The 26,544-nt window shown below is 44.6% G+C and overlaps 1 protein-coding gene across 2 annotated transcripts in view; it reads right to left on the bottom strand.

Moving 5' to 3' along the window:
* The window catches only part of WASHC1 (WASH complex subunit 1), a 72,562-nt gene that overhangs the window by 44,910 nt on the left and 1,108 nt on the right, over window positions 1–26,544 (bottom strand). The window contains exon 2 of one of the 2 annotated variants that reach the window (XM_084809368.1): window positions 25,480–25,863. The exons of the other annotated variant lie outside the window; for it this stretch is intronic. The gene's annotated coding sequence lies outside the window, so the exon portion shown is untranslated. The remainder of the gene's footprint in view (window positions 1–25,479; window positions 25,864–26,544) is intronic. 2 annotated transcript variants of the gene reach the window in all.

Raw genomic sequence — 26,544 nt, 5'->3', positions numbered from 1 at the left:
CCCAAGCCCATCCCATGGGGGCCTCTCAGACTACCCGGTTACTCCATGGCAGTTATTTAAATGGTTGCAAGAGCTATGCGAGTTCTTTTAAACTCATTATTTTATTTGTGAGTTAATTGATTTTGTCCATCCCCACACTCTTTGAATCAACTACAGACCTCTAATCGTTACTAGACTCTCAACGGTAATTGTGACAGTCCAAACACTTTTAGATGGAATTAGAACTCCCCGATTTATCCATCTGCAGTGCCAGCACTACGATTTGGGGATCTTGAGACAAGAGATGCACCACGGAGGACTTTGGGGATGACACAACCCTTCATTTCAAACTGAGTGCCTGAGAAAATCGGACCAGCAGCCTGAAGCAGTGCTTGACACTGCCAACCTCTAACACTCAGCTCTGTTCCGCTGGAAGCATATCCTTGGAGGTCAAAGTATGGCTCACTTATTATTAGAGGTTAAGGCATATACAGGCAAAATAATTAGAAAGCGTTTGGTCTGAGAGGATACCACCTTCCCTGCTGAATTATTTGCGTTTTCTGAATTCTTATTACACCACCTTCTTCTGGTGCTGGGATCACTTCCCTTCCGTTAAGAAGTGACAAAGAGAACATCAGACAGTGGGGTCATAGGATTTGGAAGTGCCATCATCAAAATGAAGACAGGAGCATTGAGCAGTATCAATTCAAAAGGACAGACTAGAGCTCTGCAATGACAGGGAAGAGACACACGAGGCACCCTTGAAGTTACTAGGTTTAAACATTAATATGACAAGCTGTCAAAGGGGCCTTGATTTCCCTTTGTGACAGAAGTGGGCCAAGCGGAGGGTGAGAGGTGGCCCATTTCGAGTGAGCTACATCTCACTTCCAGATGAGCAACAGAATGGGAGGAAAGGCATCCTGCTGGGGGAGAACTTCCAAGTCTTGTCCTCTGTGTCATTCTAGGAAAGCTAGCTGGGGTGGACTTCAGGAAAGAGTAATTGGCATATGAGTTTATTTAGGGAAGTGAATTTAGTTTAAGGATATAACAGCTTCCTTAAAGTGACAGCACACATTAAATAACTACTGAGGTTTATTGGTAACATCTCAATCTTATATAATATTAATATATATTATAAATAAATACAGTTTTAATAAAAAAATATTTGTTTTATCTTTTAAACAATTATGTCTCTTCATCCTTTGCCTAGAGCCTAACATCTTACTACTGTAATACTGCTAGTGTACTAAGGAGAAGGCTTTATTAGATATTTTTATGGGGGCAGAGGACTTTAAGAGGTTAAGGAATTAAACTGAGTTTATAATACAGTCTGAAGTAGGATTGCTGAGCCAGATCCTCCACAGTTTGGGAAGGTCTGGTGGGATAAAAACCCACAGGTAGGTAGCATTTTCACACTGGGTGGCAGTGGCAGGGATATAACTACCCCAATCTCATATAGTTCACAGGGATAGAGAAAGAATCTGACTATTCTGGGCAATTTTTCTTAAAATACCCACACATTTTTGTTTCTTGGAGCTCTTTAAGCAGCTTTACTATTAACATGTCATTTCTGAACAAGCAAATGCTTACGACGCTACATTGCTATTCTCAAATCTTATCTGCATTGCCCGGTAGGTTATTGGTGCTGTTGTACAGATCTGTGTCCACTGAGAAAGCATTACGCATTTTGTTCCAAATGAGCACAAATCAGATAGATAAAACTTGAGAGTATGCAGGATAAACTCTGATTCAGCAGAGCTACTCAAGGGTGGAGATACAGTGGTTTCCAAGTCATGCAACCTTAAATTTGCATTTATTTAGAATAAGCAAGTAGGTGGCAGACACCTAGGCAAGTTAAAGTGAAGGGGGTGGGGGAGAGATAAAGTCTATTTATATCCTGCTTTAATTAAACTGTGTTCTATGGTGTTATTAAACAGCAATCAAAAATGCAGATGGTACTGATTTGATTGGCAAGAGTTTCACTGCACTGAATAATAAGAAACGTTGCCCCTATAAATAGGTCTAATCATCATCTCATGGGTGGAAGGAAGTGATGAAGAAAAAAGCATAAGTATAGGTGTAATTAGGCCCTCAAGCAGACTGCACTTCACGGCTGTTCGGCTGTTCTCATTACCTGGCACTTGTCTAAACGCAGCTCCAGTGCTGATGAGCTGAGCCTGGATAAGGATCTTCAGAACCGAAATCAACTTAATTCAAACAGCTTTTGGCCACGTTTGCTGTCAAAACACATTGCTCAGCAGCAAGAGAAGCCAGGTGGAGTTAGTCTCCTAAGACCTGAAGTGGGCAAGTGCCCCAACAGGGACTGTGTCTTCAGTGGTGTCCTGCTTGCCCAGTTTCAGGGTGAGCTAATTAAACTGGGCAGCCAGAGCTCCCCGCAGATGTGCAAAGAAGCTGGCAGCTGGGCAACCTTAAAAGATGTGGTCACTGTCTTTTCCCCTTGAAAGAAAGCCACAGGCATTAGTCTGACCATGTCCCACAAACAGGAAGGCTGGTTTAGGGATGCAATGTAGACTTCCTGCTCCATCACAGACAAAAAGCTCAGGTCACATTCACAAGAGCGAAACAGAGATGTGGTACCAATCAAACCATTCTTTGGCCATTTATTGATGTAACGGACCCCTGTCAGCACTCTTCATGAAGTTTTTTCTGGGATGTGATGGTACCAGATGTCACACTTAAAACCATTCACAGCGCCGAAGCATGTGCTGATCTCCTGGGAGAATGGGCATTACGTGGATGTCAAACAGGAAACCATGGCCACATTAATCTCGACACCAGTTTTCTCCAGCATGGTGCCTCCTAGATGTTTTGGACTACAGCTCCCATCGGCCACAGCCAGCATGGCCAAATGTCAGGAATGCCGGCAGTTGTCATCTAAAACATCTGGAGGGATCCAAATTGGGGAAAGCTGCTCCATATCTACTCCTGCCTCTGTGTCTTAGGTCCCTGTATCTAACAATACTCAGACCTTCACTACCCGTTTTGCTTCTTTCTTATATGGTTTTGGAATTACTTGCAGCAAGATTGCCTTAGGACAGGGGTGGGCAACTTCTGGCCATCCAGATGTTTTGCCTTACAACTCTGTAGCTCCCATGATCCCTCACCATTGGCTATGCTGGCTAAGGATCATGGGAGTTGTAGGCCAAAACATTTGGGAGACAACAAGTCGCCCTTTCTGCCTTAGGGCAATTTCTCTCAGCCTTTTTGAGCTCCTTCATTCTTAGCATACTGAATGGCCCCTGTGACAGAAATGGTCTGGTTTTCTAACGTTTGGTCAAGTGAACCTGGCCAGGTCCATCTGTTCTAGGGCCAAAAAGTCCTCCCTCAAGCAGTTTGCTCATGCGCGCACATGTGTATAATTTCATTTGTGGATAAGTGTCAGAAAGAGGAAGCCTCTAATCCTCTCTCGCTCTGTTAAATAACTGACGCTAATTATTGGAGTGTCCTGTGACTGTTTGATACAGAAATGGTCTAATTCCTGTCAGATTTGTCTGTGGAACCCCGAAGTGTGCCTGTGTCTTTCCTCAGCCTAATTAACAGTTCAACACTTAAGAGCTCGTAATTCAAACTTCCTTTTCTTTGGGATGAAGAGCCCTGACATTCTAGTGACAGCAGCGTCTCCGATTGGCTGCTACAAGCCTAGATTTCATAGTTGTGCCAGATATGGATTGGATGATTTGACAAGGAGGTGAGGGCTAGACATCCCTTCATCCTATCAGGGAACTTCTGTTTCATAGATGGCAGGGCCTGTGGACTGCAGTCCTAACCAACACTGGCATTACAGGAGAGGTGACAGACTTCAGGTTTGCTGGATCTACGTTCCTTTTCTCTTTTTTTACTAGAGCTCCAAGATCCACCAGAGACAATAGACTTGGAATTATGTAACAGGGTCACCCTGAGCACGTTCTGATCCTAAGAATTTGGTTTTTTTATTACACAATAAAGGTATTTATTACACAATACCTTTTTACACAATAGTCTGCTCCTGGTTACACCAAGGTCTCTTCCTTTCAGCAGCCTAATTTAGGTGGGAAAAGTCATGTTTTTTGTCACTTTTAAGCAAACTTTTGCCAATCTACCACAAATCACCCAGAGATCTACCAGTACATCCCGATCTACCTTCTGCCCACCCCTACATTAGAAGGTGAGTATGATCTCTTTGACAAACCACACAAATGGGATTGTTATTAAAACAAAAGCAGCGACTCTTCCCAAATCCAATCAGAATGGCTACATAGGTGAAGGAGCAGCCTCTCTTTCTCACCCCCCCCACTCACCCTCCACCCCACCCCACCCCCCACAATAAGAATACTCTTCTAGGGAACATTAAATTAAATTGTTTAGTTGTTCCCACTTGCAGGGGAGCAATTGGGCAGTGTGCACCAACACTAGCATTCACAACAACTCTGGGTTTTTAAAAAAAGAAGAAGCCTGGATTGTTGTGATGTGCAAATTGAACCTATAGGTAAGAAGTAATATATTGAGTTGTGCCCAGAAATGAACTGGAAGTAAGCGTCACCTTCCCTAAGCTGGTGCCCTCCAGATGTTTGGGACGTCAACGCACATCAGCCCCAGCCATAATGGCCAATGGTCAGGAATGTTGGGAATTACAGTCCAAAACATCTGGAGGGCACCAGGTTGGGAAAGCCTGTGTAGCTGGAACACCACTGAGGTGATATGATCACCAATGCAGGCTCCAGAAACCAATCTGGGCAATTTTGCACCAAATGAAATTTCCCAGTGTTTTCCAGAGGCAGCCCTACGCAGAGTGCGGTACAGTAATCCAACCTGGATGTGACCAAGGCATTCATGACAATGGACAAACATTAACTAGGAAAAGACACAGTTGACATACCAGCCAAAGCTGGAAGAAGGATTCCTGCATTGAGCAGGGGGTTGGACTCGATGGCCTTGTAGGCCCCTTCCAACCCTACTATTCTATGATTCTAAGCACTCCTAGCCAGGACCAGCACCAGGGCTCAGGAGCAAGGACGAGTCTACAAGCAGTCCCAAGCTGCGAACATTGTCTTCTTCCAAGGGGAGTTCAACCCCATCTAAAACAGGACATATCCCCATTCCCAGTTCAACTCTCCTACTAACCAACAGTAGCTCTATCTTGCCTGAATTACACCTCAGCTTACTGGCCCCACCTAATCCATTATTGCACAATTTCCACTGCTTCCTTAGCATTAGATGTAAAGGAAAGTTAAGGGCTGGGTGTCTTCCGCATATTGATGACACCGAACCCCAACTCCTTAGGCAATCTCTCCCAGTGGTTTAATGCCGATGTTAAGTAGCCAAGATAGAGCCCTGAGGACCCCACAGAGTAGACCAAAAGCCAAAGGGTCAAGTAGCAATCCTCCAGCACCACTTTCTGGAATCTGCTAGACAGATAGGACCGGAGCCACCGCAAGAGTGATGCCCCCAATCCTTATCCCAGATAGATGCTGCGGAATAATACTATACCTCAGAATCTTCTGTCTCCCAAGAATTTTGCACTTCTCTCAGGGAGAAGTCGCCTTTAAGTTATGAGATCCCAGTTACCTATAAATTAAGAACTGGATCAGATATTTCATATTTCAGAGAGGAGGCTGATGAGAAGGGATGTGCAATGCCAGGAATTCCATTCCATTTAAGCCCAATGGAATTCCACAGCATTTCCATTCTGGTAAGCAGTGGCAGACTGTAGTGGAGGCTTTTATCCCAATTCCAGAAATATTTTGTGCATTTTTTAGGGTTCTGCCATTTTTTTAATTTTTCTTTATTTCATTTCCATTGCAATACATGTATATTATCTATCTGTACAACTTTGTTCAACAAATGCATAATAAATTGCACATCAATTTACTAGTTATCCATGCTATTAACAATAAGATGTACATATTTTATTCTTAAGAATAAGAACAAGAATTTCATCCTCCACTTCAGCACTTGTGGGTGGGGGGATTGACAAGTTCTTTGACAAGTACAGAATATGGCTCTGCTGGGCTAAAGGAAGTAGTCTGTGGAAAGGATGAAACTAACAAGAATACTGACAAGAGGGAAGTATGCCTCTGCAGGGATACACAGAGGACAGGTGGACTTGAGTTCGTGTGCATTTGCGCAAGATTGCCAATATTTTTTTTTAAAAATCATGACACCATTTGCACAAATATCAAGATCACCCCCCAAAATTTGCGCAAGCTCCTCCACCCCCCCCCCGAATCCTCTTTTTGGCTTGACTTGCCACAAATCAAGTCAATGCCAGCGGGGGAAATGGAACAAAATCCACACGGCCAAACTGGACAAATCCATCAAGTTTTCACCCCCCAAATGGAATTCTCATACATCCTTACCGATGAATCAGCTTCCAGGAAATCAGCAGTGAAGCAAGAGCTGTCTTACACCCATTCTTCTTTCCATCTCAATGTACTTCCTTCCAGACAGAGAAGTGCCTAATAAGTGGCAATCTGAAGGGATGCCTTAACTATCCTGATAGTTATTCGTTTCCCATTCTCTTTAGTAATCGGCAACACACTGGGAAGGGCCAGTTTCAAAGCCTAGTTACCCATCAGCTTAGTCACAAGTTTGCAAGGGGTGCTAAGCTCCCACGCCTCACTGCCAAAGAGTCCAAAGCAAAATCTGACCTCTAAAAGTGTCCTTTTGAGACTTTTCCTAGGAGGTGAGGTAATAAACCACCTATCTGCCCAGAGGAGATTTTAGTCAGAACTTGCAAGACCCTGTAGACCAGCCTTCCTCAACTTGCTGCCCTCCAGACATTGTGGACCAACTCCCATCAGCTTCAGCCAGCATGGCGAATGATCAGGAATGCTGGGAGTTGACGTCCAAAACATCAGAAGGGCGCTAGGTTGGGACAGGTTGCTGTAGTCAAACCCCCTCAGTTGAGGAGGTTAGTGACACCTCCTCCAGGTGTTCCACACACCCCAAAGGACCCACACCTATACAATTTGAGAACCATGGCCTTAGGGCATCTTTTTCTATATTGCAAAATCTGACCTGAATTTATTTTCTCAGTAAAATCTGCACAGCTTGCTATGAAGGCAACTGTAGGCTGCCTCCAATGATAAGTTTGAATGAACAAAGCCATGTTAGATAGTTCTATTTCTCCAGTCTCTCCAGAGAAGAGGAAAAATGGCATATTTTTGCTGTTCTGAAAAAATATGACTGTATCCAATTCATGTGGCATGACCTATGGGTGACTGCCACATCTACATGAGTGTAGGTGTGGCAAGCAAATATTGCAATGCAGGGATGTTGAACCTCTTTCAGTCTGAGGGCTGAATTTCATTTCAGAGAAGCCAGGGGGCGGGTGTATTCCAATGGTGTGCAAGGCTGAAGGAAAAAGGAGGTGGGGTGAAAATATCAAAAAACCCATCATATTTTGGCTTACTGCTTGTATTGGCAGTAACCAAGCCTTAGGGAAGGCATTTCAACCTTTTAGAAAGCGGGAAACTGCACAAAAGCTGGAAAAACACCAAATGATCGGGTGAAAAGTGGTGGAGCCAGGGAAAGGGTGTGTGGCCATCTGGGGAGCCCCAGACAACCAGATTGGGACCCCAGGAAGGCTGGATTTGGCCCCTGGGCCTGAGGTTCTGCACTTCTGTTGTAAAGTACAAAATGGAAAGTTGTGTTTGAAAACACACAGTGACACCCAAACACGCACCTGCCAGAGTCTCCTAAATGCCTGTGGCTTGCTACTGTAGTGTCACCATACATTTGCAAACAGATATTCCATTTTACATGCTGTGGTGCATGCCATCTAGAGTAGTGACAGATGTATGGAGCAGCAGATTCCCTTGCCACATAACACACAAAGAGGTTCTGTGGTTCTATATCTAGGCAAAGCTATTGATTTGTTTCGTAGCAGAGCTCTTGCTTGCCAGGCAAAGGTAGAAGTTGAAGCAAACAAAGAGGAGAGAGTACCATTTGAAGAGAGAGCTGAATCCATACCTACACTAAGAGCACAACTATCCATAAATTGGTTGAATAAGCTATTTCTTCTCCCCAGGGAACTCAGAACCAAAGTTTAGGTGGGGTGGGAAGGGATCCCCCACAGTGTTTCAGCACCCTCAGGAAAGCATAATTCCCTTGATTCTTTGGAGGTAGCCACCCCAGTATAAGAGTTTCTAGTAGATATGTCCTAACAGTGAAAAAAAGTATCTTTAAAGTTTATTCCCCACTCAAACTCTTTGCTTTTCCCTTCACACCTATTTGCTCCAAACAAGAGCCAAACAAGAGGACTTGCCTTCTACGTCCCTGGACTGCCAGCAAATCTGTGGAGGTTACATTCAACATAAAAAAAGGTAAAGGACCCAACCAGTCCGACTGTGGCCAAAGCCACTATACTCATCCCACTGATTATGTACACTCAGCACCAAAGAGTGTATTTATACTTCTTATAAATAACTCAAGAAGTTTGAGGTGCTGCTTCATTCACTCACTCTCTCTCTCTCTCACACACACACACACACACACACACACACTACAAGAAAGTAGGATTTAATAGCACCCAGTAATCACTAGCGAGAAATGCCCCAAAGGGGGTGGCTGGCAGGGGATACGTGTCATATTTCTTCAGGCCCGGCTTTCTGTTGCCCTGGAAATCAATAAGCTAGAAAATAAATTGCAGGTTGGGCTGCTTTTGGACAGAGATTATCTCAGGAAGGGGTCAGTGTGGAGGTTATTAAGAGACAAAATTGCTTTCCAGCAATAAAGAAAACCCTTCTTCATATCCCTCCTTTCTAGCTACAGAATACAGCCTTGCTGTATTCTTAACAGCCACACTCAGGAGGGGAGGGGAAGGGAGGAGGTGTTATAACTCTTATCCACCATCTTTAATCTACTAAAGTGTGTGCGATACACTTTGAAGCTAATCAAATTCGTTTCTCAGAACCTATTCCTTCGAGGCTATGTTCTGATGAGCTCTACAAGTCATGCCCCACCACCACACACACACGCACAACACTGGTGAATAAGGGCACATTGAAACTATGGAAAATAAAAATGCTCTTTGGGGAGCGGAGGGCAATAAGGCTCCCAACTGCAGTCCCCTCAACCTGCTCCATTCAAGCAACGATCTTCATGACTTACATGGAGAAAGGAGATGGAAATTAGGAAACTCCATATGTTTTGAGGTGGGATGAATGATTCCACTGCCCAGAGGTTTTCCTTGATTAGCCTAGCACTCCTGGATTTCTGCTGCTCCAGACAGCTGCCTGTATTGCCTATTAGGCCAGACAGAGCTGAATAAAACTGATAGTCAAGTTCGCATTTTATTACATTTCTGAAGGTACTGTTAAAGTGAGCCAAAAAGCCTCTGGTTCAAATCTCACCTCAGCCATGAGCTCTCAAGTAGTTCTTCGGTAAGCCACTAAGTGCATTATGGGGATAATTACGCCACCTACATTACAGGGTAGCTGTAAGGCAGCCTTCCCCAACCTGGTGTCTTCCAGATGTGTTGGGATTAAAATCCCCATGCTGGCTGGGGAAGATGGAGGTTTTAGTCCATCACAACTGGAGGGCACCAGGTTGCGGAATGCTGCTCTAAGGACTACCGAGGTAACGTGTGTGACGTGCTGTGAATACCCCCAAATTGCTAAGCATTATTACTATTATTTTAAATGACAATACAAACTGTCTCTCATTTATCTAGCAAATGTACCCACGCAGTGAGCATTAATTCATCCTCCATGATAAAATTCATCTGTTTCAAAATACAAGCACATTTTCCATTCCTCATCCTACTCCCATGGAATCTTTAGCACCAAGTACTTCTCAGCAAAACTGTTGATCTGTCTGAGCTATATTTACCTAAAAGTGGCCATTCTTGAACAAAGGAACTAAAAGGGAGTCTCTAACATGAAACAACTGAATTACAGTGCATCAAGAAACTCAGTTCTATCTCCTGTGGCCTGAATCAAGAAAGCAGGTCTTAATTTCACTGCAGGCATGAATTAGCTTACCAAGGCCAGGATGTTTGTGTTAGCATCAACATTGTTTTGTGAATGGTCACTAGGACTTTTACATACATTTAACCTTTAATATAGCCATGTGTATACATACTTGTCCATTTAGGATAACACTTCATGCATCTGTCAAAATGAACTCTAGTTCATGACAGATTATGAAATGTGTTAGACTTTAAGGTGCCACAGGACTCCTGTTGGTTATGTAATAACGGTCCAACACAGCTATCCTGCTTGAAAAAACCCCTCCTACTTTGCAATCAAAGAACATGTTATACTGAGAAACATTTTGTGAATATCCCAAAGTCCATTCTGATGGAGAGTATGGATGATGCTACCATGCCCAAATCTATCCTCCCTCATGTTTCAGGAAGTCACAACTCTGATCTTGTGTAGCCTTTACCCTTTTAATGATGCTCCTCCTGGGATGTGTGGAACTAATGCCTGTACCTCCCAGCAGCAATTAAACTAACAGAAATTCAACTTGGCAGGGTAGGGGGTTAAATAACATTTCAACAAATACACCTGACAAGTGTTAAATATTTTGCTTCAGATGAATGGTTTATATCATGGTGATGCATGAAATAAAGTGTTAAAGCTTTGAAGTTGTCATTAACTCCTCCAATTTGGGAAGTGCAAACCTTACTCTGACAGACAATTATGGCAGCAGCAGCATGCTAGCAAAGGAACCACCTCAATAAGATGTTCTGATTATACTGCCCCTGCCTCTCAAATTGTACCCGGCAAGAAAGCCTTGGCTTTACATGCTTCCTCCTCTCACCATTCCCCTTGCCATGGATATAAGTGAAAGACGGACTGGGTGATCACACATTTATCTAACACATGGACATTTACTGGGCCTGTGAGATGAAATGTGGAATTCCTGATTTGGCCATTCACCTCATACTGCAGTGAGTGGAGCGAGAGAAGATGAACTCTAAGGCCCACTTCAGATCTCTCCCTGGGGACAATCCAGGGGAGAAAATATAATCAGATGGACAAATCTGAGAGAGAGTTCAGCAGCATCAGGTACTGGATGTTCAAGAAGTTGGTTGACCTAGAAGTTAGTTACCAAGCAATGAGAGCTCTGCAGCATTATGAAGTGTACCCAGATTTCCTTCACAGTAAAGCAAAACAGCTGCTCAAAATAATAAAAAAACAAGCTGATGTGGAGAAACAGCTGTCTTAGCTGCCTCTGAATCTGATGAACTGGTGGTGGGACAGGCCTTTTTTTGTCCTTTTTTGGACACATCCCACTATGGACTTGTATTTGCTGCGCCTTGCAGAATAGGCTGGCCTTGGAGGAGAGGGGCAGGCAGAGTGGCATGTTCGTCCCATGCAGAAAATGAACATATCACAGTGAGGACCAACATTTCTGTCCATCCACTGTGTATAAATGAAACACAGCACACATTAGGATGGTAAGAGGAGGCAAAACTGTGCCCAAACAGACAGACCATCCAGAGTGTTGCAAAACGGGAGACTTTAAGAGACTGGGAGGTGGGGGGTAGAGCAGATAAGGAAGCAAGAGAATTGGAAGAGTGTTAGTATTTAGTGCTCAGAACCCCTGGTGTTTATTCTCTCCTTCCGTTTGTCCCTGCTTCTTAGGGTCACCCATTTGGCTGCTACTATACGTGAAGCACAAATTCCTTTGCAAACTCCTGTTGCCATTGCTGCTACGGCTGTAACTAGGTAACAGGCCCTGGAGAGTTGGTTATGGGATGTGTGCAAGGGTGCACATGTAGGGTTTCCTGTGCATTTATTATAACTGCTAGATGAGTCCTTCTAGTGCTGTCAGGCTACTAGAGCTGCTACATCACCAAGGATGGGGAAAGAACACCTCTGGAGGACACAACGGTCCACAGTAAATCTCATGCACTTGGCTGCTGCCATCAGCCACAGACGAAGTCTTTTCTCCTACTGGACAGAGGATCTCTTTCTTCTCGGGGCAAACTCTAAGGGATTGATCACAGTAAAGCTCTTCCTGAGGCCTTTTTCCTGGCTTGGCTGCCTGCATCTCTTGGTGTCCATGAATATAAACTCCTATTTCTAAGCCCTGTTGCCTGTGCTAATTTGTTTCTGTTTCCTTATGTACATTGAATGCTTCAGCTCCTTTGCGTAGCTTTATACTTATCCACTGATTTCCTTGGTTATGTCAAATCTGTTCTGCTCTACTGTGTTTCCACAGCCTTTGGCAAGTTTGCAGTCGTGGCTGGCTTTGCTGCTGCCGAGCCTAACTCTCTTTGTGCTTCTGTATGTTTACAAAATCTATCAGAAGCCTTTTTCTCTTCCCTCAGTGTTTGGATCCCAATTCTCTTCCCCTTCCTGTTTTGTTTATTTCCTTTGGAAATAAAAGTGCTTTTTCATTTGCAAAAACCCGTTGGTTACTTAAAAATGTGAGTCATAAACAATGAGACAACAGTATCGTGTTGGAAAAATCAAAGTGTAATATGTACATATTTTGTTTCATTTCCAATCCATGCAAAGCTTTTTGAGGCTTGGTAGACTTCTTTCTTGCTCTTACATTAGTGAAGTATTTTTAAAACTTTGTGAAATCTTGTCCATTATATATTGCCTTGTCTTAAAAGGTGTGGTCTTTCCACCATTCTGTCTTATAATTGCCCCGGCCAAAATATCAGTGGAAGCAGGAAAAAGCTTTAGGTAGTATAGGTCTTAATGTCGCATTCTCACCCTACCTCCTTCAGCCATGTCCACTTCGCACCTACCCCCCCTTTTTAATAAGGCAATTTAACTCCAAAATAATAACTGTAAAGCTTATGACAGTACCATATATCTGACTGTATGTGTTTAAAGGATAACCTTCTCCCACATGAATCTGTCTACCCACTGTGATAGTTTTCAGAGGCCCTGGATCACATCCTGTTGCTATCAGAGATACAGCAGGCAGGGATACAGGACAGCACCTTTTCAGTTATAGTTCCCAGATTATGGAGTTCTGTACTAAGGAGGCCCAGTTCATCCTTTCTCTATTGGCACTTCAGCATGTGGCCAAAGCATGCATTTCAGCCTGTGGCATTTCAGCCTGTGGCTATTTTTTCCATCACACCTTTGGTTTAGTTTTCCTGCCTTCTGTGATATTTAATGTGTGGCTACTGGTTTTTAGATAGGTTTTTGTTTAGTCTTTATTTTAGGGATTGTGCTAATTAATGATTGAGCTATTTTGAGGGAGCTGTGAGGAACCAAAAGGTAGGATCTGAAAAAACAATTACATCAAGATCTCCCCTATGGGTTAGAACACAATTATTTTTTAAAGTACTACTCAGATAAATCTCGAATATCTTAAAAATGGAATAGATAGCCAAAGACCCAAGAACCATATTTTTATATATGCTAAGCTCAACTTTTCTTTAACTGCCACAGCAAATTTTGCAATCTTCAACATAATGAACAAATCATTGCCTGCAAGGAAAATCCATATCTTCTCTAGAATTGCCTATTGACAAGGGATTGTAAAATACTAGCAAAAAAGCTGCTTCAAGGACCCTTATATAAAAGACATCTTAATACATGACGAATAATAGCCTCATCCACCCTGGATGCACAAATACTGAACCTCTGTTCAACAAGTGTACTGGTATGATGATACACACCCCACCACTTGGACCATCCATCAGAGAGAACAAGGCAACCTTTCAGCAGAGGAAGCCCCTACACGAAGGCCAGCTTCCGAAAGCCTTTTTCAGACTGAGGATTTCCCAATCTTATTAAGCAAGGCAGCTAATACCCTGGCCCTAAATTCTGAGGAGGGTGTGGGCAGAAAAGAATCAGGATTCTGATCTTCCAGTTGGGGTAGCAAAAATGTTTCCTAAGCACAATTCATTCTCCTCTGTTGTTCCCTTCCGCAGCATCTTTATAGAAGCAACAAAGGCAGAATGGGATAAACCAGGCTCATCCAGACCAAATAGCTCTTTTATATATATATAAAAAAGATTTTAAAAAAATTCTATTCCAGTGGCTACCCTTGCGGCTGCCCTAGTTTCTGGCACCCTATTTTCAAAGGATGGGGCTGATACCCCCAAGAACCCAGAAGACAGAAAAGGGGACCTGGGCCTCCGCAAGGCTGAGGCTGCCTCACTAGCCATGAGGGCTTCCTCTGCAGTATCTATTATGGTCAGGGATTCCTATCTGATAGTGCAGAATCTGGCCACCTTAGAGGTTACCTGAGAATTCTGGTCAGCCAAAAGATAATCTGTATAAAACACATCAGATCTCCCAGGTATTCCTTGTAAAATAGGAGTAATAAAAATATGCCAGGAACAATGCAGCAGTACATGACCCACAGTCTCCACCACGCCAGCCTCACAGGGGCATAAATGCTCAGAGTATAAGGTATATCTACCCTCCAAACATGCAGAAGGTAACACATTGAACTTGGCCAGTGTGAATGCTTCCCTGTATTCTGAAATGGTTAGAGTAGTTAAATAGGTTGCAGGTAAGAAAGCCTGCTGCCTATCTCTGAACTTGGAATATGGAGTAGCTACTCTTACATGATCTTGTGACTCATTATCCCTAAAACGCTGGCATATGTCCTCTTTGGCTTTTGCATGGCCCAGGGTGAGGATGGCATTTTGCGAGAAACCCAAATTATGGAATTTCTCGGCCACAGCCCTTTTCCATTTTGACTGAAATGCATCAGTCAAAGCCAGAGGGGCCAAACCTTGAGGGGCAAATATCAGTTTTAACCAAAAATTTAACTTGTACATCCAAACCCAAGATTCAGCCGAAATTTGGCCTGTCTCTAGACACAGGAGCACATTGGGCACACAACTTGGAAGGCCAAGAATATTTCTCAGAAATTTTGTTTGGGTGGATTCCATAGTGGCAATATCACTGTAAACACACAGCTGCACTCACTCAACAGTGTGGCCACTAAGCCTGCTTATTTAGTAGTTGGGAGCGGGTTGCCCCTTCTTTTCTCAGGGCGCAATCATATGCATGCTTAGACAGAAAAAAGTTCTACAACCCATAGCTTTCCCCAACCAGCATGGCTGGCTGGGGAATGTTGGGAGTTGTAGAATTTTTTTCCATCTAAGCATGCATAGGATTGCACCCTAAAGGTATTTTGTACTTCTGCAAATCTTGGGGTTTCCCTGAACTTGCCAGCACCTCCCTCTTGCATGTGGATAGTGCCATTTTGGCTTCATCAGGTTTAGCAGAAAATGAGTTTGCTATTAACGTTATAAGACACTGTTCTTCACTGCAAGGTCCAAGGTCTATTGGCGGATCCCAATCACCTCCAGCGTGGCTCTCCACCTCCCTCTCCCTGCAGAAGCTGCTAACACTCAGCAGGGGCTCTCTAGCTTGACTTCACTGCTTGCTTTAGCAGTGGGCCAGCTACTATGACCTAGACTACCGGAAAGGCTTCAGGAGACATCAGCTGTAACTTGGGGGGGGGGGAGCATGAGCAATCCGCCAATTTAGCTGTAGTTGGGGAGGAGGCCAAGAGTAACAGGACTGGCCAGTTGCAATGGTGCGCTGTGTAGGTGCTGGAGAGGTGCTGAGAGAGAGAGAGAGAGAGAGAGCGCGTGCTTGCAACGTGGACCTGGCCAGGAGATTTTGAAGAACTGAACAGAGCACTCTCTCAGTCTCTCAGTGACAAGAGAAAGATCCATCCCAAACCAAGGAACAAGTGAGCCTCTCAGAATTTGCCTGCCTTGTTACTTGATGACTGACTGAAGATGCCCTGCTTGGACAATGTGGAGGGGGATGTGGAGTGGGAGGGGGATGTGGAGTGGGAGGGGGAGGAGAGTATCCAAGAGGCCTCCGTCCCATTTGGGTGCTGGACATACCCCATGGCTCAGGAAAGGCTCCCAAGTGGCCTCAGTGATGGTCCCTGGAGTCAATGCTGCTCCTGCTTGAGAAACACTGAAGATCACTGTTACAGGACATAGCAGGACAGGGGTCATCTCAGCATTGGTAGTATGTAGCCATTGCTGAGACCTTCTCATATTGCAAGGGCAGCTATTAGAGATAAAGCTACTCACAGAAATCGTCCCCTTTTAGAAGTTATAGCAGAGCTGGTGAACAGATCTAGAGGCTACATTTTTATTTTACCTCTAACAGAAACCACTTATTTCAAGGACTCTTAAGATGCAATATTAAACTTTCCTCTTTGGGCATTGTTCAGCCGCTCAGTATTTCACACCCATTACAAAAATCTCATAATTGCAGGAGTTTTGGTCAGCTCAGCACTGAAACATTTGCTGTAGCTACCTCTGCTGATGTGGATCTTTTAGCAGCATTCCTCACAGCACTTCTGCCTTCCAGCAATCCCCCTCTGAACACACAGCTAAATTTTTAACACCACCGCAAACATTAACAACAGTTCATGGACTCATTTTTTATTTTGAGCGGGGGAGAATTTCCCTCATAACAAAGGCATTCATCACAACACTTACATCCATTTTATGAATATTAGTAATGCGAAGAGCAGCGGGGGGGGGGAGGGAGTTTTATACAGAAGATCTCTATAGAGTTCACATCTCAAAATGCATCTAGTGCTGTCAGCTATTAGTAATGTTATTTCAAGTGGCTAAGAGACTGAGATGTGAATTAGGAAGAACGCCTCACAGAGACAATAGGCAAAGCACGGCAAGGCATAGTCTGAGGGCACTTGATGTAGCCACCTTGCTGAACCTAAAAGCCCATCTGGGTCTGGTCAGTGCCTGGATGGGAGACCACCAGGGAACCCCATGTAACCACTTTGAGTTCCATGATGGAAGAAAGATGGGATACAAATATCAATTAAATAAATACATCTTAGCAACACTTGCTGGGAAGCAACACCAGGAAAGGGCTATTGCCTCCACGCCTGGCTTTTGAGATTCCTATAGGCATCTGGGTGGCCACTGTAGGAAACAGGATGCTGGACTAGATAAGGCAGATCTTTGGTTCGATGCAGCAAGGCTCTTCTTAGTAAGCCCCTGGTCCAAATCTTGCTGCTGCCACAGACTCACGGTGGGCCTCAGGCAAGCCATCATCTCCCAGCTTCAGCCCTATGCCTACAATATGATGAGAATAACACTGATTGGCCTACACAGCTGTTGGCTTTCTTCTCAGGGAGCTTTTATCCTGTGATTGAGATTGCTCCTTTGGAAGTCTGTCCGCTCTTTATGTGACACCATGACCCCCCAGGGTGTTCCCTGCACTAAATGCCCTTTGTTCCATTTTTAAATAGATCGCAGATAATGAGCTATCAAATTACCCCATTGTGTTCAGTTTGAGTTCCCTCCAGGAAAAGAGAAATAGTGGCAAGAAGAGGAGCAAGATCAATGAAAGATAAAGTGGAAGACTCAGATACGGGAAGAAGGGGGAAAGGGGAGGAGGGAAAGGAAGTGGGTGAAAAAAGGAGCCGCAGAAAGCTCCATTTTAAATGCAGGGTTTTAGGCTGGTGTAGAGATGCTCGGTGAATGGATTACCAGGACAATGGAATATTGTGAAGCATTCTGAGCACTAAATACTAATTCAGAATGCAAAAACAGATTTTAGCAGCTGAGATCATCACGCACTGCAAAACAGATGCAGGAGAGCTAGATTCAATTCTCATCTGGGCCACTTAATGCACTGGGTAGCCTTAGGCAAGTCACCATTTCTCAGCATCTGTTTCCCCACCTCTAAAAAGAAGAACAGACTGTCTCTCACACAGGATTCTGTAAAGATAAGAATCCCACAACACATTCTGCATTTCTGAAATGCTCTAAAAATATATTAAGTTAATATTGCAAGCAAGTATGTGCTCAAAAGTTACCAGGTCACAAGATTTTTTTATTAACTACTCACACACACCTTATGTCATTTATGGCACTGTGACAGTGCAAAAGAAAATTTATAAAAGCTGCTGCTTGGAGAGGATTCTTATTTATCACAGCTGCCTAGGTAAGTGACTATTCACAAGCCTATGAATAGTGAAGGGCACAGTTGAACTGTATTTGCGAAATAGTTTCAACATGGAACAGGAAACGGGGATTCAACAAAGCACAGAAACGGAAGATGTCAGCCAAAATACTGCCAGATCTTGCAAAGCTTAGTCATCACCTGGATCAATCACTTGGTTTACCTGCAAGTAGGGATGGCGGAGAATTTCTCCCCGAAACTTCGGGGGGCCGAGCGCCAACGTGTTTGGCCCCCTGAACAAGTTTCGAGGAGAAATCCTCCGCCCCCCTGCCCCCCGCCCCCCCCCTGGGGCGGGACTTACCTTCCCTGAATGTCCCTCCCGGCGGCGGGTCCGGCTGGCGGTTCGTCCGGTGTTCGAGCGGGGCGGGAGCGGCAGCCGGTCTTTTGACCGGCTGCCGCCCCCGCCATTGCAATGAAAGAAAAAAAACAACAACGTCCCCTGATAGGCTACGTGACGATTCACGTAGCCTATCACGGCAAGATTTGCAAAGTCAGCCGTGATAGGCTACGTGAATCGTCACGTAGCCTATCACGGGTGACTTTAAAAAAAAAAAAAAAGCGCGTACGCGAATGGCGGCCCCCATAGGGAGCCGCCATTCCCCTTCCTTATTTGGTCGCTGTAGTCTATGTCAATGTTTACGTAGACTACGGCGAAAATAAGGGCAATGCAAATAGCGTTGCCCTTATTTTCGCCGTAGTCTACGTAAACATTTACGTAGACTACAGCAACTAAATAAGGAAGGGGAATGGCGGCTCCCTATGGGGGCCGCCATTCGCGTACGCGCTTTTTTTTTTTTTTTAAAGTTACCCGTGATAGGCTACGTGACGATTCACGTAGCCTATCACAGCTGACTTTCCAGATCTAGCCGTGATAGGCTACGTGAATCGTCACGTAGCCTATCAGGAGACGTTGTTTTTTTTTTTTTTTTTTACTTTCGTGTTCGCAGCCGGGCGAGGCGGGAAGCCTCCTCCCGGGCCTGAATTTCGGCCGGGCGAGGCGGGAAGCCTCCCCCCCCGGCCTGAATTTCGGCCGGGCGAGGCGGGAAGCCTCCCCCCCCGGCCTGAACTTCGCGGGGGGAGCAGCGAAGCGCTCCCCCCCACCGCGAACAAGCTGCGAGAAAAGGTAAGTGACTTTCGTCCACCCCTACCTGCAAGTACTTTGTATGCAGACGATACCACCCTAATGGCAGAAAGCGAAGAGGATCTAAAGAGCCTCTTGTTGAGGGTGAAAGAGGAGAGTGCAAAAGCTGGTTTGAAACTCAACATTAAAAAAAACTAAGATCATGGCATCTGGCCCCATCACTTCCTGGCATATAGAAGGGGAAGAAATGGAAGCAGTGACAGATTTTATTTTCTTGGGCTCCAAGATTACCGCAGATGGTGACTGTAGCCATGGAATTAAAAGACGCTTGCTCCTTGGGAGGAAAGCTATGGCCAACCTAGACAGCATAGTAAGAAGAAGAGACATCACCTTGCTGACAAAGGTCCGTCTAATCAAAGCTATGGTTTTCCCAGTAGTAATGTATGGCTGTGAGAGCTGGACTATAAGGAAGGCTGAGCACTGAAGAATTGATGCTTTCGAACTGTGGTGCTGGAGAAGACTCTTACGAGTCCCCTGGACTGCAAGGAGGTCAAATCAGTCCATCCTAAAGAAAATCAGCCCTGAGTGCTCATTGGAAGGACAGATACTGAAGCTGAAATATTTTGGCCACCTAATGCAAAAATAAAACTCTCTGGAAAAGACCCTGATGCTGGGAAAGACTGAAGGCAAAAGGAGAAGGGGACGGCAGAGGATCAGATGGCTAGATAGCATCACCAGTGCAATGAATATGAACTTGAGCACACTCTGGGAGAGAGTGCAGAACAGGAAGGCCTGGCGTGCTATGGTCCATGGCTACGCCATTTGCACCCCTGCTCTTTGCTGTGATAGGCTACATATGTATTTACGTAGCCTATCACAGTAATGGCGGCCATGCAAGAGTCGGACACGACTGAACGACTGAACAACAACTTTGTATACAAATGAACATTACACAAAGTAATATTCATCAGAACTTCAGTGCATACCACCAACTGGAGATCTGGGTAATGAGGAGAGAACCAGCCAACACCCTGCAGCTTCTTCTAATGCCTTCTTCTTCTAAATAGCAGGCATATTGGTAGAAGGAGAGGAAGTGTCTTTAGAGAGATTGCCCCTACCTACTTCAAGATGCAGCAGTTAAGATCAAGCCATGTACCTCCCACAGCGTTCTCCTGAGAACTGCATTCTGAATGACTTGCACCTACCCCTCCCCTGCTGCCCCCCTACCCCCAGTCAGCCTAACAAGACAAGATTCAGGACAGATAAAAGGAAGGACTTCTTCACACAGCACATAGTTAAACTATGGAACTCGCAACCACATGATGTAGTGATGGCCACCAATTTGGATGGCTTTAAAAGGGGGTTAGACAAATTCCTGGAGGAAAAGACTATCAATGGCTACTAGTTCTGATGGCTATATGCTACCTCCTATGTACACCTATGTACCCCAGTTGCTGGGGAACATGGGCAGGAGGGTGCTGCTGCACTCATGTCCCACTTGTGGGTTTCCTGTGGGGAGCTGGTTGGCCACTATGCAAACAGAATGCTGGACTAGATGGACCCTTGGTCTGATCCAATATAGCTCTTCTTCTGTTCTTAACAAATGGCAAATAAGACATTCCAGAGGGGTAGCCATGTTAATCTGTTGCAGAAGAGACAAGACTCTAGTGATACCTTAAAGCAGCGTCACAGGGTGAGATGTTCCTGGGTGGGTTGCCCAATGAAGGTCTTTTGTTTATTTTGTTTTCAGTGGCCTTCCCCCCACCCCCAGCCCACAGGCCAACAGCTTAACATTACTGTTGTGCAGCCCGTTCAAGAGAGAGGTTCACTTGTTCACTTCCTCAGTAGCTATGTCATGCTTAAATTCTACTGCATATATCTAGGGATGTCAGAGAATTCCGCCACGGACTCCAGTGAGGCTGGATTCTTTAGAATCCGGCCCCCCGGAATCTGTGGCAGAATGGCCTCCCGCCCCCCCCTGCGGAATCCCCCCTGGACAGAGCTTACCTGGGGTGGATGTGGCAGCGGCTCCAGCAGCCACGGCTCTGGCTGGTCTTCCGGCTGGCTGCTGCGGCTGCAAATGGCGGCCGTTGTAGCGGCTGCCATTTGCATGCTTGCAGGCAGCTGTGATAGGCTACGTAAGTATTTACGTAGCCTATCATGGCAAAGAGCAGGGACGCAAATGGCGGCTGCTATGCCATTTGCACCTCTGCTCTTTGCCGTGATAGGCTACGTAAATACATACGTAGCCTATCACGGTAAAGGCAGCCACGCAAATAGCGGCCGCTAGCCATTTGCATGGCCACCTTTACCGTGATAGGCTACGTAAATACATACGTAGCCTATCACGGTAAAGGTGGCCATGCAAATGGCTAGCGGCCGCTATTTGCGTGGCTGCCTTTACCGTGATAGGCTACGTAAGTATCACGGGCTACTGTAGGGACGCAAATGGCATCCCCTACGCAGGACGCCATTTGCGTCCGCACCAGCCCGGCAGCGGCTGGAGGCCCTGCTGCGGAGCAGAACCGACCGGGCAGGATTCCGGGGGGGAGGACCGGATCGCCTCTCCCCCCGTTGAGGATTCTGGGGGGAGGAATGGATCACCTCCCCCCTCCCAGAGGATGCCCCGACCGGAACCAGGTAAGGGATTCGTACATCCCTACGTATATCAGCCTTCCCTAGCATTCCTGACCATTAGATCATGCCGGCTGGGGGTTGTAGTCCAAAACATCTGGACAGCACCAGGTTGGCCTACATAAACCTATATTAAAATTAAAAGTGAAAAAGAAAATATAAACTTGTGCAATATTGTGCTTTCTGTTGTGGAGGGGGGATGTCGGGCTCGAAAGAGGGAGTAATTAGTATACTGAGCACAAATTAAAGCAAGAGTCAAAAGACAAGTTGGCAGTGGATTTGAAATGTTCTGATTAGATGAATTGGGAAGGTCAGATTAATAATGTATATAAACCCCTAGAGAGGGACAGTTACTTTCTTTCCAGCACAATTCTATATTCAGATGTATGTCCAACTGAGTTAACTGGCACATACTCCCCAGTAAGAAGGCATATGATTTTTTAAAATAGGTATTTATTGTTTTTTTTTTAATTGCTAGCCGCCTTGGACTTAAGGAAAGGTGAGATACAAATATTTTAATAAGTAAATAGGATGACAGCCTAAGTGACCTAGGTACTTTTAGATACTATTGAGGCAAAGTTAGATAGTTTCACATTTGCAGATAAATCCCAACTTGGAGAGTTTGTGCTGGAATCTCCCTTGGAAAGCTTTTGCTGAAATATGGAAACTTCCATGTCCCTTACAGAACGTGGCTCACAGATGACAGAATTTAAGAGACGAGTTTGGAATACACTCAAGCCCTGTGTGTAGCATAGATTTCTTTTGTTAATTAGATCAGGACCACTAATAATGATCAGTTGAGGAGGTAAAACCTTGGTTTTATTCTGCATTAAACTTTTAAAGGTTTTATCATGCTGTATTTTATGTTTTTAATTTTTGGGAACCTCCAGAGAGCTTTGGCTATTGGGTGGTCTAGAAATGTAATAAATACATTAAAAAGCCTGCTTCCCTTTCACAAATGCTGCATTTATGCAGGCAAGAACGTTCTATCCAAAAGCTCTGCAATTATTTTACTGCTGCGCTAAATGGCTATGAGACAATATTACAGCGGCTATATTTTGTAAAAAAAAGGTTCATGTAGATCAAGTCAAAGAGTTTATAGCATTTCCCAGACTTGGGTCACCAGATGTTGCTGGTCTACAACTCCCATCATCCTGACTGCTGGCTGGGGATTATGGGAGTTGCAGCCCATCATAATCTGGGGACCCAAAATTGGGAAACACTGAATTAATGTGAGGTTCTCTGACCCGCTGAAAGTGCTGACACCTTAATCCTTCACATTACATTAAATCCCCTTTCTATGAGTGAGGTGATTATCCGCTCCGGTCTTCTAATGCTTTGTTAGCAGATGACCATTTTGGTTCAGCAAGAGTTCCCAAAATGTGCCATAGCAGCCCTCTCTTAAACTATGCGAGCCTTCCTCTCAGCTTAACTATAGTTTTTTGTTTGTTTGAAGATAGAGGTCCAAACCATATTCTTGGTAAGAAATCTGTTTAAAAATGGGCCAACTCTTCCTTAGACCAAGCATCATTTGTTTGGTAGCACTCATTCTTACCTCAAATCTTAGGGGAGGAACATAAGGGAGCTAGGGCATGAAAATTCAGATGATGCTTATGTAGCCCAAGGAAGGGACAAAAGTGCTAATCAAAATAGAGGGATACTCCACTGGTTTCAGTGCCATTAATAGCAGAGGCGTGAGAGGCAAGAAATGACTCAGAAACCAGATGGGAGAGGGGGGCAAGAGCTCATGTCACCTTTAGTACGTGCACAGCTTAAGGAAGTCCACCCCAGTCTCTGGAGAACTTTTCCAAATACACCAAAAGTCTTTAAAAATACTGCAGTTAGGAGAATTTAGAAAAACAAGATCAAAATTAATTTATGCCAGTAACAGTACCTTCTGAGCCCAAGACACTCAGGCAGCCTGAAATAACTTGGAAAGGTCAACAACCCGCATTTGCACTGGTGAGATGTTCCGGGGCCATTCATTGCTCAGTGATGAAGAACATGCTTTGTATGAAGAAGGTGCAAGACACTGTTCCAGACACATCCAGTTAACGGACCTCAGGCAGCAAAGCAGGGAAAAACCTCTGGTCAAGACCTCTGAGAACATGTTAGCAACCCATGGGCCACATGTGATTCTTGGAAGCTTTCAGTACAGCTCACTCAGGTGCCTAAGACTATGGAAGAGGACAGTGTGTGGGAATGAATTTTGTCTAGGTGGGATAGAAAGCAGGAAAGAGTCTTTTAAAAACCAGATGCACATCCTAGCCAATGTAGGTTTCCCATTCTCATTACAGATTATCTATCTATCTATCTATCTACCTACCTACCTACCTAATTTAAGCCTCTCATGTGAAAAGATCTTACCAGGGCAACACACTATGCATGGGAACACATTCATTTTATAAGGTACTAGCTGATATACCCAGCGTTGCCCGGGATGTAATTTTGTCACAGGCACTATTTGTTAGAAACATAGTAAGGTAAGTTTATGCTTCTTGGAAAGGCCCCATAAGAAAGGTGAAAAGTTGAATCCACCAGACTTGATTAAAAAAGCACAACAATTATAATGAGCAGATTGAATAAAAAACACTACTAAAAATGCAAGAGACTGAATCTGTAAGCACTACTACAATATAATCCACACTGAATCTCATACCACTATTAAAATGTTCAACAGTGGCTTCCTTGCTGGATATTGCCAGAACTGGGGAGAGAACTAAATGCTCTCCACAGTCAGAAAACAAACCATGAGAAAAGGGGAGGGAACAAACGGCAGCCAGCCAATCCAAGGTGAAGGAAGTCAGAGTGAATGGGAGAGAGACCAATGGAATGAAAGATGGCCAATAGGATGACTGGTAGCTGAAATCAGAAACCTGGCCTGTACCATGATTGAGAGGGTGTACTTCTTAGTAAGGGGAAGTATAAAAAAAGTAATAATGTAACCCAGTGACTGTTATACACTCTGGCAAGTGAGACTGTGACCTAAAAGCGGCAGGAACTCTAGGGCCCAAATGGCAGGCTCAGTGGCCCCTGCAGTGTGATAAGGTCCAGGGCAGCTCCCCCTTATGCCCTGTCTTACAGACGGCCCTGCAGCCAGCCACAAACACACAAACCAAAAAATCTTCAATTCAGCTCCACGTAAAACTCTGCTATTTTGCCCTTCATTTTGCAATTGCCTTCTCAATTCCCCCCAGTTCACTCTTTTATGAATAAAGCCCTAAGTCTCCACTCCACTGTGTCATCCCAGCCCCTCAGACAGGCGAGCGCACACCACACCACATTTCACATTAGTGTTAATCACACACTACTAACAGATACATCTGGCATTGAAAGGGTAAAGATGTTTAACACTAACTTGCTTGCTCGCTGGATATTGCAGGAACAGGGGAGAGAAACTAAATGCTCTGCACAGTCAGAAAAGAAACCATGAGTAAAGGGGAGCAAACAAATGGCGGCCAGCCAATCCAAGGTGAAGGAAGTCAGAGTGAATGGGAGAGAGACCAATAGAGTGAAAGATGGCCAATAGGATAACTCATAGCTGAAATCAGAAATCTGGCCTGTACCATAATTGAGAGGGTGTCCTTGTTAGTAAGGGAAAATATAAACAAAGTAATAATGTAACCTAGTGACTCGTGTCATACACTCTGGCAAGTGAGACTGTGAAGTAAAAGGGGCAGCAACTGTAGGGCCCAAATGACAGGCTCAGTGGGCCCCTACAGTGTGATTACACCCTGGGCAGCTCCCCCTTATTCCCTGCATTACAGACGGCCCTGCAGCCAGCCACAAATACACAAACCCACACACAATTTTTGACTCTCTCTCTCTCTCTCTCTATATATATATATATATATATATATTAGATGAGAATTCAAAGTTTTATACCTGCAAGTTGTTCTTTCAATACTCAGATGCCAAAAGATTCTTCACCGTAGGGTCAGACACACAGAGTATATCCATACTATCAATTCATGCTGCTTTTATAAGTACATTAACTGTCATGGTGTCACCTAAAGACATCTGAGTACTGTAGTTTGGCAAAAATGCTGAGGATCTGCTGTTAGGTATCCATCCCTTAGGGAATTGCTTGAAGGCACATTATGCAGCAGCCTGGCTGAACTGAACAGCATACCCCTATACATATCTCCTCAGAAGAAAGTCCCACTAAATTCAGTTGTGCTTACTCCCAGATAAGCATGTAAAGGATTGCAGTCTAAGAAGTCTGTTGGTTGTCCGTACCTCAGAGACAATAGGGCAACCCCAAGTGTGCTATGGAAGAAAAGCAGAATATAAATGAATTAACTGACACTAAAGTGCTCTACCCTCCTCACAGAACTACAGTTGCCAAGACTCTCCAGGAGAGAATTACCCAACCTGTTTGAGCCTGTACTGTAGGTCTGGGCTGGGCAAACTTCAGCAGTGTAGGATCCATTTCATTTTTTACTAGAACCCTGAAATCCACCAAACCAAGCCAGTTGTGAAATAGTGGGATGTGGACAGAGTCTAAGCTCCTGGTCTGTCCAGGAATTTATTTTCATTTGCAGCACTGAGCTCACAGCTCTTTCATACACAAATCAACTCCAGGTTCCTCCCAAGCTGTCTTTAATTCAGCCACTTAATTTAGGAAAAAGAGAGGAAGGAGGAGGGAAAAAGCTTTTTGCTTACTGTTGTTGTTAAACAACTGGGAGTCAGAAAGGCTTGTCATTATACTGCAAATCACCCAGAGCATTACCAATGGATCCAGATCTACCTTCTGCTAACCCCTGAGGTGGTTCCAGATGGAGAGCTCCTAATGATACCATACCAATTATAAAGCATTGTGCAGCTATCGCATCAGAAGACATAGTGGGAAAACTTAGGTTATGAGTCTAAGATGTTGCTGCCTAGACCTCCCCACTATAAAATAATGTAAATGAGGCAGGGCAATGGCACAATGAATGCCTCATCTGG

Source organism: Heloderma suspectum, chromosome 7 (assembly GCF_057233095.1).
Source record: "Heloderma suspectum isolate Gila_16-S chromosome 7, 16-S_ref, whole genome shotgun sequence".
In the NCBI taxonomy this organism is placed as follows: Eukaryota; Metazoa; Chordata; class Lepidosauria; order Squamata; family Helodermatidae; genus Heloderma; species Heloderma suspectum.
This window is presented reverse-complemented; position numbering and strand designations above follow the sequence as displayed.